Source organism: Neovison vison, chromosome 3 (genome assembly GCF_020171115.1).
Source record: "Neovison vison isolate M4711 chromosome 3, ASM_NN_V1, whole genome shotgun sequence".
NCBI lineage: Eukaryota > Metazoa > Chordata > Mammalia > Carnivora > Mustelidae > Neogale > Neogale vison.
Window position 1 is genome coordinate 190,934,669 of NC_058093.1, and position 18,026 is coordinate 190,952,694.

Genomic DNA, 18,026 nt, shown 5'->3' on the forward strand with positions numbered 1-18,026 from the left:
CTGTGCCTGCCAACTCCACAAGAATTCTGCCCATTCCATTGTCCATAATTGTACAAATTGCAAGAAACCTCCAAAGTCCCCAAGGCCATCCCAATAGTGTAGGCCGCCCGGACAAACTGGGGCGGACTGACAACAGCTGAGCAATTACCTCCACTCACACCATAGACAGATATCACCAAAAAAGATGATTGAACGGGACAGGCCCCATGGCCCTAATCGGATCCATTGCTGTGGATTCCAGGTATCTCTCCTCAGAGGCCTGCTTTCAATACCAGCATATGGGGGTTTCCTGAGGCACCAATTAGAACAAATATTGCCTCCACGTGGGAAACTTGCTCTTTGGAGCTGTCTCAAAATCTCTGGTTAGGAGAATCCTTCAGGACCCCAGTGCCACCGCCCCATTCCAAAGTCTCCATGGACACAAACCCACATTAGAACCCAACCACAGGAGATTCCATTTCAATTCACCCACCTAGGTTGCTCCCCCAGAGCCAGCAGATCGAAGCTGTCTTGTCGCTAGGAGACAATTGGAATGCAAGGCCTGCTGCTCAGGCATCCATCCTTAGAACCCTGCTCTGGAGTCGTTCCGTATGGGACATCCTGGAGACAACCAACAGGTCTCAATGGTCATGAAGAAGAATCTTTGAAGTTTGGATCATATCACAACTCCCACCGTGGGAAAACCTCCATGGCCTTGTGATCCAACCCCCCCTTCAGGAACGGGCCATCAGGGACAGAAACTCCAACCTGAGCGATCGTCTGATCCTCGCCCTGACTTCAGATGCATGAGATCTCGATTCAGCTCTGCAGAGTGTGCCTGCCATGCCCTTGCCCAGAAACCTAAGCCTAGCTTGTGTTCTCAGACTTCCGTCCTCACACTCCTGACCCACAAACCCTCTAGTTTGGCAATTCCAGAACTACAATGCAACACTCTGTGCCCTCCAGAAGAAAAATATTGCCTTATGGGGATACCCAGAAACCCCAAATGAGGATCAACCTGCACGCCACTTGACTGTACACCTATTATACAGGCTGCCCTGGGCACTAATGCCCTCTCTGACACAGTCTGAGCCTGGACCTCCCTACCAACACCCAGCTAGCTGGCCGCAAACTGAGCACATCGGACCCGACATGGCCTTAGTTTGTCATCTCTTCCCAACCTCGGTTTTCAGGCTTCAGAACCTAGACCTTATCTCTAATCACTGCCCAGGGTTGAACATGATGAAAAAATCAGAATACCTTCACCATGGCAAGAAACCATGTGGTTGGCATGTTGTCCAACGTTCTGAGTAATTGAAACCAGTGTCGTCCATGAGGCCCTGCCCATGCTTGAGGGCCACGTTGGTTACAAACACTCATTGTGACCCTCAGTGTGAGTTCTGTCCTCAAGGAAGGCCTCTCAGTTGCTGGACAATTAGAAGGCATATTGGGCTTTCCATGCCCCTAGGCCCCAATTTTTAACCAGATTTCTGGTTTTCCAGTCACCCCTCCCCAGGGCTCTGCTCTGGAATCCCTCTTTTGGTGGGACACCTGAGATAACAAAACTGAAAGGACTCTTCCCATCCCATGTATTGACCGAAAACTATTGGGATCGGGCCAAATTTGCATAGAGGAAGCCTCATCCAAGGCCTATTATGCTTCCCCGACATTCCACGGCCATCGTTGACACAAAATCCAGATACAAAAGCCTGAGCAAGCGCCTCACACTCTCTCTTAATTAATATCCCTAAGAGTTTTCCTCACAGTCTGTAGATCGGGCCTGCCATACCTACATCTCCAAACTTAAGCTGAGCTTGTGTTTTCAAACATCTGTCCCCACATTCGTGGCCACACACCCTCCAGGATGGGGAACATGGATCTACACATCAGGTCTGTGCCTGCCCACCCCAGGGGAATCCTGCTCCTTTCATTGTCCATAATCGTACAAATTAGGAGAAACCTCCATAGTCCCCGAGGCCATCACAATAGTGTAGGCCGCCCAGACAAACAGGGGAGCTCTGACACCAGCTGAGCAACTACCTCCACTCATACCATAGACAGATGTTGCCAGAGAAGAAGATTGAACCGGACAGGCCCCTAGGCCCTAATTGGATACATTGCTGTGGTTTCCAGGTATCTCTCCTCAGAGGCCTGCTTTCCAATAGCAGCATAAGGGGGTTTCATGAGGCACCAATTACAACAAATCTTGTCTCCACATGGGAAACTTGCTCTTTGGAGCTGTCTCAAAATCTCCGGTTAGTAGAATCTTTCAGGGTCCCGGTGCCCCTACCCCATTCCAAAGTCTCCATGGACACAAACCCACATTAGTACCCATCCACAGGAGATTCCATTTCAACTCAGCCCCCTTGGTTGCTCCCCCAGAGCCAGCAGATCGAAGCTGTCTTGTCGCTAGGAGACAATTGGAATGCGAGGCGGGCTGCCCAGGCATCCGTCCTTAGAACCCTGCTCTGGCGTCATTCTGTATGGGACATCCTGGAGCCATCCAACTTGTCTCAAATGTCCTGTAAAAGGAATCCTTGCATTTTGGAGCATCTCACAACTCCCAACTTGGGAAAACCTTGATGGCTTTGAGATGCCTCCCCCTTTATGAAGGGGAAATCATGGACAGGAACTCCAACCTGAGCCAAAGTCTGATCCTCGCCCTGACTTCAGATGCACGAGATCTCTAGTGAGCTCTGCAGAGTGTGCCTGCCTTGCCTTCGCCCTGAAACCTAAGTCTAGCTTGTGTTCTCAGACTTCCATCCTCACACTTCTGTCCCCCAAGCCCTCATGTTTGGCAAATCCAGACCCACAATCCAGCCCTCTGCCTGCCCTACTGAAGAAAAATGTTGCCATATGGAGCTTCCCGGAAGCCCCAAATGAGGATAGACCTACATAGCACTCTACAGTACCCAAATTATATAGTCTAACCTGGGCAATAATGCAATGTCTGACACAGCCTGAGCCCAGACCTCCTGACCAACACCCAGACAGCTGAACACACACCAAGCACATCGGACCCACCATGGCCTTAGCTCCTCATCTCTTCCCAACCTCGATTTTCAGGAGCCAACCAACAGGTCTCAATGGTCCTGTAGAAGAATCTGCATGGTTGGCATGTTGTCCAACGTTCAGTGTAGTTGAAACCAGTGTGGCCCATGAGGCCCTGCCCATGCTTGAAGGCAGCGATGGTCATAAACACGCATTGTGACTCTCAGCATGAGCCCAGTCCTCAAGTAAGGCCTCTCAGTGGCTGGACCAAGAGACGGCATATTGGTCTTGACATGCCGCTAGGCCCTAATTTTTAACCATAGTTCGAGTTGTCCATTCGCCCCTCCCCAGGGCTCTGCTTTGAAATCCCTCTTTTGGTGGGGTCACCTGAGGTAACAGAACTGAAGGACTCCTCCCATCCCACAGATTGACCCAAAACAATTGGGATCAGGCCAAAACCACAGAGAGGAAGACTCGTCCATTGCCCATGAGGTCTCCCCGACCTTCCACGGCCATAAAATCCGGAGAAAAAAGCCTGAATAAGCACCTCACACTCACTCTTTCTTCATATCGCAAAGAGTTCTCCTCACAGCCTGTAGATCGGGCGTGCCATACCTATGTACCCAAACCTAAGCCGAGTTTGTTTTTTAGACTTCTGGCCCACACACCTTCCAGCCTGGGGCTCCTGGAGCCACACAGTAGGACTGTGCCTGCCAACTCCATGGGAATTCTGCCCATTCCATTGTCCACAATCGTACAAATTAGAAGAAACCTCCAATTTTCCCAAGGCCATTCCAATAGTGTAGGTCCCCTATTGCCCTAATGACATTCCCAGACACCTTAAATGAGAATAAACCTACATGGCACTCGACTGTACCCAATTATATAGTCTAACCTGGGCAATAATGCAATGTCTGACACAGCCTGAGCCCGGACCTCCTGAACAACACTCAGACAGCTGACCGCACACTGAGCACAGCGGACCCACCATGGCCTTAGGTAATCATCTATTCCCAACCTCGGTTTTCAGGCTTCAGAACTTAGACCTTATCTCCTATCACTGTCCCGGAGTGAACGTGATGCACTAATCAGAATTCCTCCTTCCCCATGGCAAGAAATCTTGTGGTTGGCATGTTGTTCAATGTTCAGTGTAGGAGAAACCAGCGTGGCCCATGAGTCCTCCCCACCCTTGCTTGAAGCCTCCGTTGGGCACAATCATGCATTGTGACCCTCAGTGTGAGCCCTGTCCCCAAGTAAAACCTCTCAGTGGCTGGACCAAGGTCCCGCATATGGGGCTTGCCATGCCCCTAGGCAACCAATCTTAACCAGAGTTCCAGATGTCCAGTCGCCCCTCCCCACGGCTCAGCTCTGGAATCCCTCTTTTAGAAGCACACCTGAGGTAAAAAATCAGAAAGGACTCCTCCCATTCCACATAATGACCCCAAAATCTTGGGATCAGGCAGAATCCCCAGAGAGGGAGACTCATCCATGGCCCATGAGGCCACCCAAACATTCCATGGCCATCAGTGACACAAAATCCAGAGACAAAAGCCTGAGCAAGCACCTCACACTCACCCTTTGTTCATATCCTGAAAAGTTCTCCTCAAGGTCTGTAGATCGGGCCTCCCATACCTACGTCCCCAAACCTAAGCCAAGTTTCTGTTTTCAGACTCCTGTCCCCACAGCTCTGACCCACACAGCCTCCACGCTTGGGCCCCTGAAGCCACACCTCAGGACTATGCCTTCCCTCCCCAAAGGAATTATGCCCCTTTCATTGGCACAAACTTGCAAATTAGGAGAAACCTCCAAAGTCACTGAGGCCATCCCAATAGTGTAGACTGCCTGGGATGAACAGGGGCAATCTTACACCAGCTGAGGAACTATCACCACTCAGACCCTTAGACATATGAACCAAGAGAAGAAGTTTAAACCGGACAGGACCCTAGGCCCTAATCGGATCCATTGCTTTGGTTTCCAGGCATCTCTCCTCAGAGTTCTGGTTTCTAATACCAGAATATGGGCGGCTACTGAAGCACCAATGAGAAAAAAATCTTGTCTCCCCATGGGAAACTTGCTCGTTGGAGCTGTGTCAAAACCTCCGGTTAAGAGAATCCTTCAAGTGCCACAGCCCTATTCCAAGGTCTCCATGGACACAAACCCACATTATGACCCATCCTCAGGAAAAACCATTTCAACTCAGCCCCATCGGTTGCTACGCCAGAGCCAGCAGATCAAACATTTCCTCTCACTAGGAGAAAATTGGAATGCCAGGTGGGCTGCCCAGGCATCCATCCTTAGAACCCTGCTCTGGAGTTGTTCCATATGGGATGTCCTGGAGACATCCAACAGGTTTCAATTGACCCGCAGAAAATCTTTGTGGTTTGGGTCATCTCACTACTCCCATCATGGGAATACCCCCATGGCCTCGTGATGAACTCCCTTCAGAATGGGGCCATCATGGGCAGAAACTTCAACCTGAGCCAACGTCTGAACCTCGCCCTGATACGATGCACGAGATCTTGATTCAGCTCTGCAGAGTGTGCCTGCTGTGTCCTCGCCCTGAAACCAAAGCCAAGCTTATGTTCTCAAACTTACGTCCTCAGACTCCTGGCCCAAAAGCCCTTCAGTTTTGCAATTCTGGCGCGAGAATGCAGCACTTTGCCTGCCCTCCAGAAGAAAAATTTTGCCCTATGGGGCTACTGAGAAACCCCAAATGATTATCTTCTGCACGACACTCAACTGTACTCCAATTATGCAGCATATCTGGGCACTAATGCCCTGTCTGGCACAGCCTGAGCACAGACATCCTGAACGACACCTAGAAAGCTGGCCCCAAACTGAACATATTGGACCCGCTATGGCCTTAGGTCATCATCTCTTCCCAACCTCGGTTTTCAGGCTTCAGAACCTAGACCTTATCTTCAATCACTGCCCAGAGGTGAACGTAATGCAGAAATCAGAACTCCTCCTTCCCCATGGCAAGAAACCTTGAGGGTGGCATGTACAAGGTTCAGTGTAGGAGAAACCTGCATGCTCAATGAGGCCCCGCCCAATATTGAGGGCCGCCTTGGTCACAAACACACATTGTGACCCTCAGCGTGAGGCCACTATTCAAGTAACGCCTCTCAGTGGCTGGACCAAGAGCCCGCATATGGGGCTTGACATGCTCATAGACCCCCCAGGCCTAACCAGAGGGCGGGTATTCCAGTTTTCTCTAGTATTTTGCTCTAGAATCCCTCTATTGGGGGGTCACATGAGGCAGAAAACAGGACTCCTCCTTTCCCACAGAATGACCCCAAACACTTGGGAGCTGGGCAAATCACCAGAGAGGTAGACACTTCCACGGCCCATGAGGCCACCCCTACATTAAACGACCATCGTGAATACAACATCCAGAGACATAAACCTGAATGACCGCCTCTCACTCGCCCTCTTTTCTAATCGTGAAGAGCTCCCCTCACGGACTGTAGATCACTCCTGCCATAACCTCGGCCCCAAACTTCAGCCGAGTTTGTGTTTTTGGACGTCTGTCCCCACAGCCATAGGCAACACAGCCTCCAGGCTGGGGAATCTGGAGCCACACCACAGGACTTTCCTACTCTCTCCTAGGAGACTGTGCCCATTCCATTTCCCACAACCCCACAGAATAGGAGAAACCTAAAGGCCCCAAGACATCCCACTACTGTAAGCCACCCTGGACAAACAGGGGCATCCTAACACAATCTGGGCAACTACCTCCACACAGACACACAGACAGATGTCTGCAGAGACAAAAGATTGAACCGGTCAGGCCCCTAGGTCCGAATCTGAGCTCTTGCTTTGGTTTCCAGGTGTCACTCCTCAGAAGCCTGCATTCAAAGACCAGCATATAGTGCTTTCCTGAGGCACCAAACAGAACACCTCTCGTCTCCACATGGGAAGCTTCCTTGTAGGAGCTGTGTCAAACCCTTTGGGTTGGAGAATCCTGCAGAGTCCCTGAGCCACTGCCACATTCCAAGGTCTCCATGGCCACCAACCCACATTATGACTCATCCTCAGGAGAGTCCATTTCAACTCAGCCCTCTGGATAGCTCACCCAAGAGCCTGCAGATTGAGCCTGCCTTGCCTCGAGTAGCCAGTGGGAATGTGAGGTGGTGATTCCAGGCATCCATGCTTAGGTCCCTGATCTTGAGTCTTTCCATTTGGGGCATCCTGGAACCATCCAATAAGACTCGACTGTCCTGCAGAAGGAAACCTTGAGGTTTGGAGCAGCTCACAACTCCCAAGTAGGGAAGCCTCCCTGGCATCATGAGAGCCCCACCCCGTTCAGGAAGGGGCCATCATGGACACAAACTCCAGCTTGAGGCAACGTCTGATACTCACCCTGACCTCAGATGCAGGAGATCTCGATTCAGTCTCTACAGAGTGGGCCTGCTGTGCCCTTGGCCACAAACCTAATGCTAGCTTGTGTTTTCAGACTTCCTTCCTCACACTCCTGGTAGACAAGTCCTCCAAACTGGGAATTCCAGAACCACCACACAGCCCTCTGCCTGCTCACCAGAAGAAAAACCTTGCCCTATGGGGCTCTCCCAAAACCACCAATGAGGATCAACCTTCTCGGGCCTCAACCGCACCCCAATTGGATAGGCTGTCTTGGGCGCTAATGCTCTGTCTGACACAGCCTAAGGCCAGACGTCCTGACAGACAAGGAGACAGCTGGCCTCACACCCAGCACATCGGACACGCCATGGCCTTACGGCATCATCTCTTCCCAACCTGGGTTTTCAGACATCTGAACCTAGACATTATATCAAATCCCAGCACACGTGGGTACCTGAAGCACAAATCAGAACTCCTCCTTCCCCATGACTGTAAAGCTTGTTGTTGGCATGGAGTAACACCTTCAGGGTAGGAGAAATCTTCATGGCCCCTGAAGCCAAGCCCAAACTTGAGTGCCGCCTTGGGCACAAACTCGCATTGTGACCATCAGCGTAAGCCCCATGTCGAAGTAAGTCCTCTCAGGGCCAGGACCAACCGCCCGTATATGGGGCTTGCCATGCCCCTATGCTCCCAATCCTCACTAGAGTTCGAGTTTTCCAGTCGCTCGTACCCAGGGCTGTGATCTGGAGTCCCTCTCCAGGAGGAACACCTGAGCCAGACAACAGGACTCGACTTTCCTGCAGATGGACACCTTGTGGTTTGGCGCAATGCACAAACTAGCATATGTGCTGGTGTCTAAGGTGCTGTGCAGGATTCCCCAACCCTGAGGGTTTGGCACAGGTCAAAGGGCACGGTTTCCTTCTGGGGACAGGACATGTTCTGTTGTGTGGCTCAGAGACCACATGTTGTATCCTAAGTTGGTATTCCAGAACAGGACCCTGAGGACAGATGCCTAAAACCTAATCCAGGGTTCCGAAGAGGTCCTAGGGGCATGTCAGGTTCAATCTTCTCACCCAGGAACATTGACTTGGTTGTCTGCTTGGATGTAGGTGATCAGGGAGTTTCAGACTGTCATTTGCATCCAGCGCTGCTGACAATATTGGGTTGGGCTCAGGGTCCTTGCTTGTTTCTCCTAATCTGGAAGGTTTGGGCAGCTTTAATGGACACAGTTTCCTTGGGGATGGCAGGCACAGTCCTGTGGTGTGGATCCAGAGACCCTACACTGAAGGGCATATGAGCTATGGTTTTGGGAGAGACGTATGCAAACACAAATGTGGGTTAGGGTTAGTGGAAAGGAGATTGCAGGCCCAATGTGTAGACCTGGAGTGCAGTTCGTCAGGAACTGTAATTAGGGTGACTGGAAGGTGATAACACAGGCTTTTCCATCTGGATTGTGTGTCCACGATGGACTCTGAATGCAGGTGTGGTCTCTTGGGTCCATGGGAGACGTTACCTCACTTAGGATCCTGGTAGCTCTCTATAGTTTGGTGGCTTTTTCGGGGAAGCGAAGAGTGTTGTTTTCCATCTTAAGGGTGCCCCAAAACAGGGATTCCTGAGATGAGATCTGGATCTGGGTCCCTGGAAAATCCCATCAAGTTTTAGGATTTGGGCTTAAGGGCATACCAGGCCTGCAATGTGGAATCATGTTGGTGCAACTGAGAGGGCTTGTTTGAAAGCCTGCTCAGGCTGAGGGTCACAATGCCTGTTTGTGCACAGGGCGGCACTCAGGAGTGGCCATGGTCTCATTGGCCATGTAGCTGGCTCCCAATTTGGAGGTTGGAGACCCAACCTAACAACCAGGTCTCCAGCCATAGGGAAGAAGAAATTCTCTATTGTGCTTCAGGTTCCTCCATAGACAGGGATTCCTGCAAAGGTCTGGTGACAGGTCCTGAATACAAAGGATAGGTAGAGATAATGTGCTTGGGCCATGGCAATCCCAAATGCTAGATGTGGGGCCCATGCAATGGTGACTGACACTCGGTCGGGGATCAGGCTCTCTCAGACACAGCACTAGTAGACAGGGCAACCTATAAATGCGGGTACCCTCAAGGGTCAAGCAGATTGATCCTCATGTGGAGATTCTAGCCAGACTCACCAGGCACTTCTTTCTACTAGGAAGGCAGAATTCTATGTTGTGCCTCCAGAATCCACTATCAAGATGGCCTGGGGATTACATTGGCACAAATTAGGGTTAGCAAATTTGTGCCAATGTGACCACATGAGGATGGAATTGTATACACAAGCTTAGGTTCAAATCAGTGCTAAGCGGAAGGCAGTTCCAATGTGCAGCAGTTTATTCGAGACATCCAGCACTGGAATAAGGGTGGATGTCAGATGTTTCCTCACACTAGAGTTTTTGTCTATGATGACCATCCAAAGGAAGGGTGGCGTCAAGAGGCCATGGAGAAGTTCACACGCTGAGGCCTGTGAGCTACTCCAAACAGTAAGGTTTCCTTCTACTGGGAAGGTGAAGTCTGGTTTGTTTGCTCTAGGTTCCCCTATGTGGAAAGTTAGTGAAGCAGAGCTCTCCGGCATGGATGCCTGGAAGCAAACCTCTGTTGAACATTGCAGTAAAGAACATGGCAGGTTCGTTCTGGTGGCTCTGGGGTGAAGGACCAAGACCTTGAGTTGACTGGGACCTCTTGCAAATGGGCCACAATACTGGTTTGTTACCAAGGAGATCTCAGAATGTGCTGGTTGCTAAGTTGTCATGCAAGGTTCTTCTACCCTGAGGTTTTGGCACAGGTTAAAGAGCATGGTATCCTTCTGGGGATAGGAGATATTCTGTCGTGTTGCTCAGAGACCACATGTTGTGTCATAAATTGGTATTCCAGAACAGACTCCTGAGGACAGATGCCTGAAAACCTAATGGGGTTCCATTGAGGGCCTAGGGACACTTCAGGTTCAATCTTCTAACTCACGATCATTGACATGGCTGTCTCCCTGAATGCAGGTGACCAGGGTGTTTCAGACGGCACATTTGCGTCCAGAGTGGCCAGCAGTATTGGGGTGGGCTCATGGGCCTTACAGGTTTCTCCTAATCTGGAAGGTTTGGGCAACTCTGATATGCACAGTGTCCTTGGTGGCAGCCAGAGGTTTGTGGTGTGGCTCCAGAGATCCCATTCTGGTGGGCACGTGAGCCATGGTTTTGGGAAAGAAGTCTGGAAAAATAAATTCGGGTAGCGAATTTGTGCCAATGTGATCACAGGCCCAATACATAGACCTGGAGGGAAGCTCGTCAGGAACTTTAATTAGGGTGATTGGAAGGCAGTAGCACAGGCTTTTATCTCTGTATTGTGTGTCTAGGATGGCCGTGGAATGCAGGTGTGGTCTATGGGTTCATGGGAGAGTTTTCCTCTCTATGGATCCTGGTGGCTCCCCATAGGTTGGTGGCTTTTTCGGGGAAGGGAAGAGAGCTGTTTTTCATCTTAGGGATGCCCCAATACAGGGATTCCAGAGACGGGTTCAAGGTCTGGGCACCTCAAAAATCCCACCAAATTATAGGATTTGTGCCTAGAGGCGTAGCAGGCTGCTATGCGGGATCATGGTGGTGCAAATGAGAGGTATTGTTTGAAAGCAAGCTCAGGTTGAGGGTCACAATGCCTGTTTGTGTCCAGGTCTGCCCTCAGGAGTGGGCATGGTCTCATTGGTCTTGTAACTGGCTCCCCCAATTGAGGGTTGGACACCCATCCCAACAGCCAAGTTTCCTGCCATGAGGAAGGAGGGTTTCTCCATTGTACTACAGGTTCCCCCATTGGCAGAGATTGCAGCAAAGGTCTGGGGACAGGTGCATATATACCAAGTATGGGTAGAGATGACGTACTTGGGCCATGACCATCCCAAATGCTAGATCGGGGCATGCTCTCTGGTGGCTGAAACTCGACCGGGTCTCAGGCTCTGTCAGACACATCACTAGTGGCCATGGCAGCCTATAAATCGGGGTTGACTCGTGAGCCGAGCAGATTTATCCTCATGTGAGGTTTCTGAGCACAGTCAACAGGCACTTCTTCATTTGATGGGGAAGGCGGAATGCTGCGTTGTGGCTCCAGATTTCCCTATTAAGAGGGTTTGGGGACCAGTCGGGTGAGGCTGGAATTGTAAACACAAGCCACGGTTCAATTTAGTGCCAAGCAGAAGGCAGTTCCAATGTGCAATGGTTTATTCGAGACATCCAGCACCGGAATAAGCGTGCAAGGCAGATGTTTGCTCACACTAGAGTTTGTGTCTATGATGACCGACCAATGGAAGGGTGACGTCAAGAGGCCATGGAGAAGTTCACACGCTGAGGCCTGTGAGCTGCTCCATACAGTAAGGTTTCCTTCTACTGGGCAGGTGAAGTCTGGTTTGTTTGCTCTAGGTTCCCCCATATGGAGAGTTTGTGAAGCAGAGCTACTCCAGCATGATGCCTGGAAAGCATACCTCCATTGACCATTGCAGCTGAGAACATGGCAGGTTCGTTCTGGTGGCCCTGGGGTGAAGTACCAAGGCCTTACGTTGACACGTAATCTCCTGCAGATGGGCCACAACGCTGGTTTGTTACCAAGGAGTTCTTAGAATGTGCTGGTTGCTAAGGTGCCATGCAGGATTCTCCTAATCTTAGGGTCTGGCATAGGTCTAAGAACACAGTATTTTTCTGCGGACAGGAGATGTTCTGTCGTATGGCTCAGGGACCACATGATGTGTCATTTATTGGTATTCCAGAACAGGCCCCTGAGGACAGATGTCTGAAAACTGATTGGGGTTCCACTGAGGGCCTAGGGGCATTTCAGGTTCAATCTTCTAATTCACGATCATTGACTTGGCTGTCTCCCTGGATGCAGGTGACCAGGATGTTTCAGACTACGCATTTGAGTCCAGAGTGGCCGGCAATACTTAGGTGGGCTCAGGGGCCTTCCAGGTTTCTCCTATTCTGGAAGGATTGGGCAATTCTGATATGTACAGTGTCCTTGTGGATGGCAGCCAGAGTTCTGTAGCTACATCCATATATGGATTATATATATGATCAAAAAGGAAACTTCAATCCATAATTTGTCTCATTTTGTATTTATATTTATCCAAAATGATAAATTAAGTTTGTTTCCTTCAAAAGGTCTACATAACACATCAAGAATCTATTTTATTTGGTCACTTTCAGAGAAACCTAAGCGGTGATTTTCCTTTCCCATTGCTGAGTTTTTCTTCCTCCAACTTGCAACACATAGCCTATTCTTTCTTCCTCTTCAGAAGGAAGCCAGGTGCCCACCTTAATGCTCAATCCCTGAAGAACATCATTTGTTTGTTTGTTACTTTTTTATTTTTGGTAGGATAGTGTCTTTTGTTAATCACACACGAACCATGGCTGCCCCAGGTGAAGAATACAAATTATGCACAAGGAAACTGCATTTACACTTTTGTCAACATTATCTGAGGTGAAATATTAGATCCCGACTGGGGTAATTTGGAGTGAATTTTATTCAACTCTTCCAGAGGACAGTGTGGGATGTGACTGCCCTGGGGCCTGACTGCCACAGAAAGGTGCACTGCTCCAGAACTCCAGACTTTGAAGACTGTGGGAAGATTATCTCTGAAACTGCCTGTAATCAAAATAGTTTTGGAGTGAGGAAAGGAGGAACAACAAATCATCAGTGTCGGAAATGCCCATTGGATGCTTAAATACTTGAATGCTGAGCAAGGACTGGGCCTGATGTCTTTCATCTGACATGTGTCCCCCACAGGAGGCTCCAGATCAAGGACTAAAGTCACAGTTGATGCCAAACTCAGAGTAGAAATTTACAGCCCCTTCCAGGCAGTGGAGACGTGAGAGAAAGTGTATGGGTTTGGAATCAAGGCACCAAATCTTCAGTGCCTAGTTTCTCATATGCTGACTGTGCCTAAGTAGTGCTCAAGTCTGTTCCCTCACATAGCACATAAAGACCATGATGGTACCTTTTCTTTTCTCATGCTTGATCAAATGTCATGAGGGAAATCTATACCCTGCTCAGAGGAGAGGTTTATTGTTAGATTAAGTTATTACTGACTCAGTAACAGAGATTCTGAATTATAATTTTTGTTCATTTACCGCCCTGTGAACCGGTTTTTCAGTGGTGATGACATATTTCCCCAGATTTATTGAGGTACCACTTTGTGTAAAAGAAACTCTGGAAGCCCTAGCAGCACCAGGCTTCTCTCAAGATAAGGCTCGGTGTCCAAGTGGATGATAATTACTCACAATCCTTGTATTAACCTCTGGGCATTACCAGTAGGACTGAACTTTGGAGAAGTACAGTGAACATGAGTTAAAAATTTGCCATACTAGCATTTGTAGGAACTTTCATAGTGATAACCCCAGGCCAATGTTTAAGGGGCTCTTTAGATTAACAGAAACAGAAGAAAAATAAAGAGAAAAATAGATAAATAGAAAGAGAATGAAAATTTTCCATCTCAGCCTATGAAGTGAGCATTACCCTGGTAATCAAACTAGGCAAAGATCCCATTAAAAGGAATAATTTCAGACCAATATCCCTGCTGAATATGGACACCAAGATTATCAACAAGATCCTAGCTAATAGGATCCAACAGTAGATTAACAAGATTATCCCCATGACCAGGTGGGATTCATCTCTGTGTTACAAGGATGGTTCTATATTCACAAATCAATCAATGGGATAGAAAAAATCAATAAGAGAAGAAAGAACCACGTGGTCCTCTCAAATGGTGCAGAAAAAGAATTTGACAAAACACAGCATCCATTCCTGATTAAAATGCTTCAAAGTATAGAGATAGAGGGAACATTCTTCAACTCCTTCAATCTATCAATTAAAAGGCCACAGTGAATATGATTATCAATGGGGAAAAGTTGACAGCTTTCCCTTTGAAATCAGGAACAAGAGAAGGATGTCCAGTCTCAGCCCTGTTGTTCAACATAGTACTAGAAGTTCTAGAAACAGAAATCAGACAACAAAACGAAATAAAATGTACTGAAATCGGGAAAGGAGAAATCCAACCCTTTTTGCAGAAGACATGATACTTTATATGGAAATCCCAAAAGGATATACCCAGTAACTATTAGAACTCATACAGTAATTCAGTAATGTGGCAGGATACAAAATCAATGCACATAAACCAGTTGTTTTCTTATACACTATCCATGAAAATATAGAAAGGGAATTTAGAGAATTAATTTCAATTACTTTAGCAGCAAGAAGCCCACAGTACGTTGGAATAAACCTAACCAAAAAGGTAAAGGATCTGTACTTGAGGAACTAAAGAACAGTCATAAAAGTAATTGGAAAAGACACAAAAACATGAAAAAGCATCCAATGCTCATGCATCAGAAGAATAAACGTTGTTAAAATGTCTGTACTGCAAAGAGCAATCTATATTTTTAATTCCATCCCAGTCAAAATGCCACCAGCATTTTCAAAGTGCTGGAACAAACAATCCTAAAATTTGTATGGAACTAGAAATGACACAAATTGCTAAGGAAATGTTGAAAAAGAAACCTGGGGTCATGGGGCACCTGGGTGGCTCAGTGGGTTAAAGCCTCTGCCTTCAGCCCAGGTCATGATCCCAGGGTCCTGAGATCAAAACCCACATCTGGCTCTCTGCTCTGCGGGGGGACTGCTTCCTCCTCTCTCTCTGTCTCTTCTCTGCCTACTTGTGATCTCTGTCTGTCACAAAACAAACTAACTAACTAACTAACTAAATAAATAAATAAATAAACCGGGATCATCACCTTGCCTGATTTCAAGCTTTATTATAAAGTTGTGATCACCAAGACAACATGGTACTGGCACCAAAAGAGACACATTGACCAGTGGAACAGAGGAAAGAGTCCAGATATGGACCCAAATTCTATGGTCAAATAATCTTCGACAAAACAGGAAAAAATATCCAGTGGAAAAAAGACCGTCTCTTCAATAAACAGTGTTGGGATAATTGGACAGCTCTATATAGAAGAATGAAGTTTGACCATCCTCTAACTCCTTACAAAAGGCTAAACTCGAAAGGGATAAAAGACTTCAACGTGAGGCAGGAGGCTTTCAAAATCCTAGAGGAGAAGATAGGCAGTAACTTCTTCGACAGCATCCAGAGAAACTTCTTTCAAGACATGTCTCCAAGGGCAAAGAAAACAAAAGTGAAAATGAACTTTTGGGACTTTATCAAGACCAAAAGCTTTTGCACAGCAAAGGAAAGAGTCAACAAAACAAAGACACAACACACGAATGGGAGAAGACATTCACAAATGACACTACAGAAAAAGGGCAGTTATCCAAGATCTATAAATAGCTCCTTGAACTCAACACCGAAAAAAACAGATACTCTTATCAAAAATTGGCAGAAGGCATGAGCAGACACTTCTCCAAGGAAGATATAAAAATGGCTAACAGACACATGAAAAAATGTTCATCATCACCATTAGAGAAATTCAAATCAAAACCTCATTGAGATGCCAACTTACACCAGTAAGAATGACCCAAATTAACAGGACAGTAAATAACATCTGTTGGAGAAGATATGGAGAAAGGGGAACCCTCTTACACTGTTGGTGGGAATGCAAGTCATTGCAGCTGCTTTCAAAAACAGTGTGGAGAATCCTTAAAAAAATTACAAATATGCCTAGCCTATGACCCTGCAATTGCACTACTGTTTATTTACCCCAAAGATACAAATGTAGTGAACAAAAGGGCTATATGTACCCCATTGTTCATAGCAGAAATGCTCACAATCACCAGACTGTGGAATAAACCAAGAAGCCCTTCAACAGACGTTAGATAAATAAGATATGGTCCATATATACAATGAAATATTATTCAGCCATCAAAAGTGATGAATACCTAACTTTTGTATCAACATGGAGGCCTGGAGGAGATTATGCTGCGTGAAATAAGTCAAGCAGAAAAAGTCAATCATCATACGGTTTCACATACTTGTGGTGCATAAGAAATTACACTTAGGACATTAGTAGAAGGAAAGGAAAATTGACTTGGGGGAAATTGTAAGAGGAGACGAAGCAGAGAATCTGTGGCTCTGACACACATACTGAGGGTTTTGGAGGGGTGGAGATTGGGGGATAGGTGAGCCTGGTGGTGGGTATTAAGGAGGGCATATACTGCATGGAGCACAGGGTGTGGTGCATAAGTAATTGAACTTGTAACTCAGAAAAATTAAATTAAATTTCAAAAATAATTTATTCACTTATAGGAATCAATAAAATATGAAGAGTGAAAAATACACTTTATTTAAAATTTAATAATGATGCTATTTTATGTATTTATGAGATTTTTAAAATTAAATTTATTTATTTTCAGCATAACAGTATTCATTATTTTTCACCACACCCAGTGCTCCATGCAATCCGTGCCTTCTATAATACCCACCACCTGGAATTTTTAAAGCAAAACATCCATGACCTACATTCTCCTATTGATAAAAATTACCTTGTTTATCATCTTTATAAAAACAAACTTCCTAGATTTCTACTCTACCTGAGGGGTTTGAAGTGGTGGGGGGGTGGAAGGTTGGGGGAACCAGGTGGTGGGTATTTGAGAGGGCACGGATTGCATGGAGAACTGAATGTGGTACAAAAACAATAAATACTGTTATGCTGAAAATAAACTTAAAAAATGATTAAAAAAATTAAAACAAGTTTTTTTATGCATCACATTGCTCTATGTAAGTTAAGCCTAAGCCAAATAAAGAATATGTAACATATCGTAAAAAAAAAGTAAAATTACTACAGATTTCCATTCTGCAGAAAAGGACTGTATTTACGAGGACAGTAGTAGAATATTTACAAGAAGATTTTCCACTGTAGCTTTTTTCCAATTTATTTATTTTCAGAAAAACATTATTCATTACTTTTTCACCACACCCAGTGCTCCATGCAAGCCGTGCCCTCTATAATACCCACCACCTGGTACCCCAACCTCCCACTCCCCCGCCACTTCAAACCCCTCAGATTATTTTACAGAGTCCATAGTCTCTCATGGTTCACCTCCCCTTCCAATTTACCCAAATTCCCTTCTCCTCTCTAACACCCCTTGTCCTCCATGCTATTTGTTATGCTCCACAAATAAGTGAAACCATATGATAATTGACTTTCTCTGCTTGACTTATTTCGCTCAGCATAATCTCTTCCAGTCCCGTCCATGTTGCTACAAAAGTTGGGTATTCATCCTTTCTGATGGAGGCATAATACTCCATAGTTTATATGGACCACATCTTCCTTATCCATTCATCCGTTGAAGGGCATCTTGGTTATTTTCATAGTTTGGCGACCGTGGCCATTGCTGCTATAAACATTGGGGTACAGATGGCCATTTTTTCACGACATCTGTGTCTTTGGGGTAAATACCCAGGGGTGCAATTGCAGGGTCATAGGGAAGCTCTATTTTTAATTTCTTGAGGAATCTCCACACTGTTCTCCAAAGAGGCTGCACCAACCTGTATTCCCACCAACAGTGTAAGAGGGTTCCCCTTTCTCCACATCCTCTCCAACACATGTTGTTTCCTGTTTTGTTAATTTTGGCCAATCTAACTGGTGTAAGGTGATATCTCAATGTGGTTTTAATTTGAATCTCCCTGAGGGCTAATGATGATGAACATTTTTTCATGTGTCTGATAGCCATTTGTATGTCTTGATTGGAGAAGTGTCT